Source organism: Convolutriloba macropyga, chromosome 1 (assembly GCF_964194025.1).
Source record: "Convolutriloba macropyga chromosome 1, txConMacr16.3, whole genome shotgun sequence".
Lineage (NCBI taxonomy): Eukaryota > Metazoa > Xenacoelomorpha > Acoela > Convolutidae > Convolutriloba > Convolutriloba macropyga.
The window spans coordinates 26,828,740-26,838,175 of NC_134468.1; the positions used below are offsets into that span (position 1 = coordinate 26,828,740).

The following is a 9,436-nucleotide window of genomic DNA, read 5'->3' on the forward strand; positions in this document are numbered from 1 at the left end:
CTCGCTTCCAAAAGAGAACGAAAAATAACGTCAAATTCTGTATGAATGAACAAACAGGCAAAAATTATGACGAAGTAAGATAAAAAAACGAGGAAAACAATAGCTCCCCCAGCTAACGCTTTGGCAGTTTCGAAATGTTTTCAAGCAAAAATTAAGAAAGGCAAATTTGCAAAATTGTGCTTCTCTAAGCTTGAAAAGATTATCTTGAGACACTGCCTATTCCCCAAAATCATAACATCGACTATTTTTAATTATTAAATGAAAAGCGCTAAATTTTGACAATCATTAAAAAAGGTAAATTGTAGTAATTTGTATATATAAAGACTTGATAGAACAACAGAACTGATGAAAACAGTATATAAATAGAACTCATCAGAGTAAATACGCTTGTTTTCGGTCGATTTTGCAAAGTATGTCTTTATTGAAAATTGATATAACTTGGCAGGGGTGTCTTATTTCTAATCTCAAGCGTAAGTAGCAAAATACTTTAGGAGCCGATTAGTCGAACCTCATGAACGATGGCGGAATGTGGGTTCTCAGTAGATTTGTACCTTCACAGCGATTTAAATCCTCCTAGGCAATGAATACAGCAACGAATGCGAAGCTAATTTTGGTCCGAATGAGGAACATATCGTCGGCGCAAGGTTCCCGGCGCTTTTCGCTGATCTTAGCAGTGATTCGCCTGAGAGCATTTGTTGCTGCTGGACTTGCGCTGCCAGTGTAATCAAAGATAAATGGGTTGAAAATGCTTTGCCCTACGCCTACCACACGTTTGTATTTCGTTTTTTTTTATTGATTCGTGATACTTGTATGCATCCGACAAGTTCGTCGGGCATGACTCCACGAGCTGGTTGAAGACCCTAGCATCGAAGAACGGTCTGACATACGAAACTCTCCCACAGACCTGTTTTTGATGTCAAATCTAGCGTTGTCATCCGTGGTGGTAGCATTACTCGAATGTTTCACAATCGATCGGCGGTGAGTGAGGCTCGATTTGAATGTCGTGACAAACTTTGTCAAGACGTTGGCAAGTGTCTCTAATGTGGTCGGGGCTCATGAGGATACGCACCTATTGCACAGTTCAGAGCATGCGTGTCTGAGAAACCTTTACCACAGGCGCATTTAATCGGGACGTTTTTTTATGCTCCATCCATATCCTAGACAAAGGCCGTCTCTCAATTCATGTTTGGAAAGATCAAAATGATAATTCGCCAGGGAAGACCATTCCGCCAGTTAGATGACCCCTTTTGAGAAGCCAGACTTGGAGGTTGCCTTTCGGAGTCTGATGCGTTTTCGACCAGGTTGGTACATCTCTGATTTGGCTCTCGATGATAACCCTTGTTTTGATTTGAATGTATCTACATCATTACTGCAAGATATTTGGCATTTCAATATCCAAGGATGTCCACGTAGATAATAGTCGGTCAGCAGAATATTCAAACCTATTAGACAAAAAGAGAACCAACTCAACAAACGTATGACTGGCCAATTAAACCAAAGAGGGATGGATTAATGAAGAACCATTCGAAACTTTTCTTGCACCGAAGACACTGTTTGTTTTTTCAATTGTCTTCAATCTTATGAAAAGAGTGCAATATGGGTTATTAAATTTGCTCATTACTTATTCCTGCCAATGTAATCTTAGACCTGCCAATCAAATAATCAAAAAGCATAGCGAAAAAAGAATACAATGCAGAAGAATACACAGATATACATTTACTAAAGCCATGAAATAATGGGCCTAACAGCAAAATGATACCTTCCAGAAACAGTTACTCTGATGATGGAAACCAAATAGCAAACTTTCAATACCTAATATGTAAATTAGATTCATAAAAGGGCCAACCTTACGTCATAATCACGATTCAAATCTTGCTCCTTCGCTCGCTCACAAATACTACATATTAGCCCAGGGTAAAAGGGTAACTAATAAGAAGGCGTCTTAAATGTATTCTGAAACCGTGCAATCATTGCAACATTATTAATCATATACTTCTCTGGAAGGTTTATAGATTAAAAGCGTGGATAAAACAACATCCAATATAGTTTGCAGATTCTGCCCCCTTTTAAACAAATCAACAGTAGTCACAACTGTTTGACAGCACAACTTAAAGTTAACTCAATTAGTCGAGTATGCTCACAAAACAAGTTATGGTTATAGCCATGCAGCCCGAGAGAAGCGCAATTGAACTTGATGATACCGTAATTAGTCAGACCGACTGTTTTACTTATTTGTTGGCATTGATCACCAAGACGGACGCTGTTTTTAGGAAATCAAAGTAGAGACGCTCAGTCAGAAGCTGCTCTTAAAAACCTGAAAAACAGTCCGCATAATTAAAAACTGCCCTTTACAAGATTCATATTCCTTATTTGCTATGTATGGCTGGTATTCTTGCGTGCCTCCAAGACGTGGACGATGAAGGGTGCGACAAGAAAACGTAAACGCACTGAAATGTGGAGCTTGAGAAAGATGGAACGAATCTCTTACACAGTCCAGAAAGTTTGTTTTAAACAACAGTGGGAAACAAAGAAGACTTTTGAAACAAAGAAGACTTTTAAAAACTATCGATACGAAAGTGGCATTTTCTGGCCACAAAATAAAAAAGTAGTGTTGGAAGAAAATATTCTTTCTGGTTATATTATTGTCAGAAACGGAGGACGACAGAGAAGTTATCTGGATGGAAGAACCGGAACAACTAGTAGAGGCCGACTTGCTTGCATAAGAGCTGCAAAAAACAGAAAAAGAAAATCTTTGTGGAAAAGCTATGTCTAACACCAGACACGGCACTAGAAAGAAGAAACCGAAGAAGAAGGTATACTCAAGAATGTTTAAAACATGTTAGATTCAAAATTTTACCTAAAGCTCCGAAAGGCGCCAGTAAAGATAAAATACTGAACTTTGAAATGTCCCATCAACGAACTGAACACAATAAAATTGGATTTTGAAGCCTTCAAAACAAAAAAATCAGTCACGTTAGACAACTAGCTCTTAACGAATGGCGCGGGGCGCTTAGTCTGTTGTAGCCAGCTTTAGCTTACAAAGTCATTAAGGGGCTTGGAAAGATGCTGTTAGAGCTTCTTACTGTGAAATGAAAAACAATTTTGGCGCAATTTTGACTTAACGTTTAGTAAACTGCTTAATAGTGTTAAATAATTTTAAAAAATCTAAAAAAATAACGCAAAAATCATGTCGAGCGTTACCAAGACAAATGCTAAGAACGTTTGAGAGTAATGAAAGAAGATAAGGACTATTATCAAAATGGTAATGCGCACAATAGGCAGATCATCAGTTATAAAATAACGCAAAGTATATAAAACTTTGTAGAAAGACCTTTGTCACGTTTTATGCCACTTTAGGTCAATCAGTTGTTCTGATTTCAAAATATTTTTGAAAAATAGCGTATCTTTGAAAGCGAATCAATACAAATTTAAGCAAATGTTTCTAAGCAAACAAGAAAAAATAAAAATTCCCTCACTTGAAAACACATACACAAAAACCAAAATAGAAACTTCGGCCTCTACTGAGGTCTGCTGATGGGTTATCAAAAAGAAATTCACGTTTAGCAAACTGCTTAGTGTTAAACAATTAAAAAATCTGAAAGAAAATTATTTAACGCAGAAATCATGTCGAGCGTTAGCAAGACAAATGCTAAGAACGTTTGAGAGTAATGAAAGAAGACGAGGACTATTATCAAAACTGTAATGCGCACAAATGGCACCTCATCAGTTATAAAATAACGCATATTATGTAAAACTTTGTAGAATGACCTATGTCACGTTTAATGTCACTTTAGGCCAATCAGTTGTTCTGATTTCAAAATATTTTTGATAAATAGCCTTTGAAAGCGAACCAATAAAAATTTAAATAATTGCTTCTAAGCAAACAAGAAAAAAAGAATGTTCGCTCACTTGAGAACAGATATACAAAATCCAAAATAGAAATTTTGGCCTCTATTGGGGTCTACTAATGGGTTATCAAAACAAAATCTGTTTTTGTTACTGAGGGGCATGCAATGGAGCGCGGGTGAGTAGAGCATGCTGGTTACAGAGGCTCAAACTCTTAAGAACCTCTCTTCACACCATGAATTTATGTCTCCGAACAGTTTCGGTGAATTGCATACTTACAGACTAGTAAACCTTAGCTGCTTATTCACTTAATGCCCTCCGGGCTTTACCTGTTTATCCCGTTTTTGAGGACAAACAGTCAGACGGAATACCGATCAAGGCGAAAATCATCTAAAAAGCCCAACAGGACCCAGATAATTGCTACGAAACTAGTTTCGGAGCAATTAAAATCATTAATTTAATTAACTGCTCTCTTAGAATACTACTGAAAACGACAGCATGTAATAATTTCTCATCAACGTATTGAATTAAGAGAATTTTGGAACAAAAGTATAGAACAGAAATGAAAAAGCGTAGATTTTCATGGCTGAGGACATTCAACGGCCCGGGAAAATATTTATAATTAATGTCATGACAGAAACTGTAGTCACATAAAAATGGCTTTAACGTGGTGATCGCGTAAGCCCAGTTGAGAGCTGAAACGAAGGGCGCCATTTTTGGTTAAAAAATATTATATTGCCCGTAAATGAATAAAAACATGAAACAATCTCAAGGATAGTCGGATGGGTATTAGTATTCAATTGGCAACTGCAACCAATAGTAACAGCTGCTGACATGTTGCAGTTGAAAAGAAATTACGCTTATCAGAATTGTCATATCATCATCTCAGACAAGATTACAGCCTTCCCTTGATGCTTGTTTCACCACCTCAGCATAATGGCCGTCTATGTATATCACGTGACATCAAAATACAATTGATTATCAACCTTGGTTGAGAAATCGCTCATCATCATGTTTATTTCCATTTAAATTCAGCCATTGTCCTCATCACAAAGTTCATGACAATCTGAAAGACGAAGTAAGTTCAGATATTAAGAAACAGACTGCATGGTGGTTTATTTTGCACGTCTGCACTTATCTGAAGGGTAAAATGTTAGCATTAATTGTCACCACCTTAATCTCAAGTTAGTGAGAAAAACTATTTACTACCTTACAAGCGGAAAAGGCTACCACGAAAGAACACAACCCAGAAACACAAACGATTCGAAGTATGGAGGGAAAACACTCCGTTTCACATTCCTCTCCGGCAAAAAAATACTCAAAAGAGCGCCAGAAAAAAAGTTTCACATCTATAAATTTGGTAGTTGACCCAAAATCATACCAATCGATGCATGTCAAAAATTCCAGCGCTCCCGAGTTCTTTCATAAACCTTTATTATGATCGACGCAATTCTTTTCTTTGTCCAAAAGCTTTGGAGGTATTAATTTAGAGTAATCATTTACATCACATCAAAAAATCTTCACAAAATTTTGATTGATAAATGAGACTGCGTTTCTAGTATCGATTATGGTAACTCTCTTTAGAGCGCTTCTAGTAGGAGGCTTCCTCCAAACGTTAAATTTTCAAGTGCGGGTTTCATGTTTCCTTTTCCAAATATTTTCAAATTGTTTAGGTTCGCAAGCGTCCGGTATCCTGCTAAGATAGGAAAAATTATAAGTTCCGAGGATGAAGAATCCCAATGAGTTTCAGAAGAATTGATTTTACGATCAATGAAAAAACCTTTCAATGTATTTCTTAATTATACTTTTTATTTACATTTTTGTCCAATCAGAACTGAGTTCATAATATTATTAGATAGGAAATATTTTATAAGTTTTCTTTGAGTCTGAGTCTTCATGCTCAAAACTGAGGTTATCTAGAAAAGCGTTTAGCATAGGTTGGAAATTCCATTAAGTAATAAATCTTCGTTTATAGTTCAAGCTTTGTCAAGTTTTTCAGTTGAGAAAAGCTCAAGTTTTACTTTTTCCGTATGCAAGTTTTGCGTGTGAAAGGAGTCAAACGAATGCTTCTATTGCAATTTGTGAGCATAATACAATTGTATTTAATGGCAGGAATGTTAGCACTGTTCGTTGTTGTCATAGTTTTTGGTGTGTGTGTGTGTGGGCGAGAGCATCTGGTGCCCAAGGAATTAGCGTTCAAATTCAACTATTCATAGCATCACTAGCAGTCTGGATTATTTAAAGTTGACGTCAGAGGCAGAGAAAAGTCCATAAGCAGTGAAGCATTTCGGATTGCTAGCGATTAGATTTGAGTGAGGTTAATGCAATTTTTGAAGTGAATGGAATCAATAGATGTGGTTCCCAGGTGTCTTTTCGTTATTGAATTTGCGTGTTCAGAAGTAATGGATTGACCAAAATTGAGACAGATTAATGACAAGTAGGATTTTTAATCAGAGAATTGAATTCAATTTGAATATATAATAATTCGATTGACTGCTAACTGTCACAGTTATTTATACAAGTTTGTTGGGGGAGGGGGACAAGATTCCCTTTTGGATTGTGTATTTGCTGGGTTTTGTTTGGTAGTTTTAAGTTTGTTATTTTTCGAAATTATAATATTGAATCAGAGAAGTATTATGGCGAGACAGTTTAATGGGTTACAGATTTCAAATATTTTATTTAGACATCCCGAAAGGCTCGGTTTATTTATGGTTTAACGGTATCTGTCGATTGTAAAACTAATTTGGCTTCTTTTAGGCATACCCGGCAAAGAAGTGATATACTGGGTGAGGTTAGTAAGTTAACGGAGGAGTCTCCAAGCAGGGATAAGTTAACAGAATTTGGCTTGGGTGGAAAATAGATCCATGGGTGAAAGTTCTGGAAAGAATGGTTGGCATCAGATAAGGGCTAAGTTAGTAGGGGAGGCGAGGGGTTCAGCAGTAGGTGATAACGGTTGGCCGAAGTTGCCTTTAAAGAATATGAGAAAGAACAAATAGTCGACTTTTGTAGAGAAGTGGAATCACTTGCTGATGTAAAGCAAGTTGCACAATTCATTGATATTATGCCAGCTTATCTTGACGAATCATAAATGTACGCTAAGGTATCAGCCTATGAATGTTTTTATGGCTAAGTCGGCTGGACATTTAATGTTGTAGGAATTTTAAATGGAGAAGTTCCCTCCAATTTACATTATAATAGATGCAAGGATCCAGTTTGCTCCTTGGTGGAGGGACATGATCGCATATAGAAACAAGTGGGAGTGATAGTATATCAAAAACAATTGTAGAAAAACTTTCTCATTTGTGGGAGCTACACAACGTCCATTGCATTTGATGATGTTGCAGGAAGACCCGAATTAATGAAACGTGGTCCTCAAACTAGTAAGCTACTGAGTGATATCTGGTTCTGTATATAAAATAAGTCTAATGTTTTGTCAGCAATCACTCTGTACTCTTGCTGTTTTAATAATGTCAGCGGGAGTAGCCCTAGTTACTGGCTGGGATGCACATGATTTACAAAATGCGGGAGTTGCCCAAAGGACTTTTACTTCATTTGGATTAGTGCTCCAAAAAAGTTGAGAAAATTAGAAAGACAAATGGCGCCGCTTTTGAATGAGCATTAAAGAGAGATAAGGAAGTAGGTGGCTCCTCATAGATGCTACAACCCATAAAATCTTTAGTAAAAAAAAGAATTTAGTATGACTAAGAGACCATATAAGAAAAAGGATAACTTGTGGGGGGATACGTAAGTCTAAGAAACCGAGTAAAACAAGAAATGTGAGCGAGGTGGAAGAAGAAGACCAATTGCGTCCACTTTCCTGCCTCTAAAGGATCCTTCCCAGCTTTAACGTGAGTCTTAGTTTTCATAAATTGAGTTACGGCAGTGTGAATATTGATATAAAAGTAATTGCCCGACCATTTAGAGATTGAAATTCGATGGTAGGTTCTTGATGCAGAGTACAAATATGGTTGAACACTAATAGTTTTGATATAAATTCAGATGCAAATTTTTTTTTTTTAAAAATCGATTTTTTGTCAATTCAACTCAACTGGTTTGATGTAGAATATCCGTAATCTTTGAGTCTGAGTCTTCATGCTCAAAACTGAGGTTATCTAGAAAAGCGTTTAGCATAGATTGGAAATTCCATTAAGTAATAAATCTTCGTTTATAGTTCAAGATTTGTCAAGTTTTTCAGTTGAGAAAAGCTCAAGTTTTACTTTTTCCGTATGCAAGTTTTGCGTGTGAAAGGAGTCAAACGAATGCTTCTATTGCAATTTGTGAGCATAATACAATTGTATTTAATGGCAGGAATGTCAGCACTGTTCGTTGTTGTCATAGTTTTGGTGTGTGTGTGTGTGTGTGTGTGTGTGTGGGCGAGAGCATCTGGTGCCCAAGGAATTGGCGTTCAAATTCAACTATTCATAGCATCACTGGCAGTCTGGATTATTTAAAGTTGACGTCAGAGGCAGAGAAAAGTCCATAAGCAGTAAAGCATTTCAGATTGCTAGCGATTAGATTTGAGTGAGGTTAATGCAATTTTTGAAGTGAATGGAATCAATAGATGTGGTTCCCAGGTGTCTTTTCGTTATTGAATTTGCGTGTTCAGAAGTAATGTATTGACCAAAATTGAGACATATTAATGGCAAGTAGGATTTTTAATCAGAGAATTGAATTTAATTTGAACATATAATAATTCGATTGACTGCTAACTGTCACAGTTATTTATACAAGTTTGTTGGGGGAAGGGGGACAAGATGCCCTTTTGGATTGTGTATTTGCTGGGTTTTGTTTGGTAGTTCTTAGTTTGTTAATTTTCTAAATTATATTATTGATTCAGAGAAGTGTTATGGCGAGACAGTTTACTGGGTTACAGATTTCAAATGTTTTATTTAGACATCCCGAAAGGCTCGGTTTATTTATGGTTTAAAAGTATCTGTCGATTGTAAAACTAATTTGGCTTCTTTTAGGCATACCCGGCAAAGAAGTGATATACTGGGTGAGGTTAGTAAGTTAACGGAGGAGTCTCCAAGCAGGGATAAGTTAACAGAATTTGGCTTGGGTGGAAAATAGATCCATGGGTGAAAGTTCTGGAAAGAATGGTTGGCATCAGATAAGGGCTAAGTTAGTAGGGGAGGCGAGGGGTTCAGCAGTAGAAGATAACGGCTGGCCGAAGTTGCCTTTAAAGAATATGAGAAAGAAAAAATAGTCGACTTTTGTAGAGAAGTGGAATCACTTGCTGATGTAAAGCAAGTTGCACAATTCATTGATATTATGCCAGCTTATCGTGACGAATCATAAATGTACGCTAAGGTATCAGCCTATGAATGTTTTTATGGCCAAGTCGGCTGCACATTTAATGTTGTAGGAATTTTAAATGGAGAAGTTCCCTCCAATTTACATTATAATAGATGCAAGGATTCAGTTTGCTCCTTGGTGGAGGGACATGATCGCATATAGAAATAAGTGGGAGTGATAGTATATCAAAAACAATTGTAGAAAAACTTTCTCATTTGTGGGAGCTACACAACGTCCATTGCATTTGATAATGTTGCAGGAAGACCCGAATTAATGAAACGTGGTCCTCAAACTA

At 36.9% G+C, this 9,436-nt stretch overlaps 1 long non-coding RNA gene across 1 annotated transcript; it reads right to left on the reverse strand.

The window, feature by feature from the left end:
* Nucleotides 1-234: 234 nt before the first annotated feature.
* On the reverse strand, nt 235-4,908 carry LOC142347858 (uncharacterized). Its single transcript, XR_012760710.1, has 2 exons — nt 4,705-4,908; nt 235-1,442 (listed from the first exon to the last, which is right to left on the reverse strand). It is a non-coding gene; the product is annotated as an uncharacterized LOC142347858 (long non-coding RNA).
* Between the last annotated feature and the right edge of the window lie 4,528 nt (nt 4,909-9,436).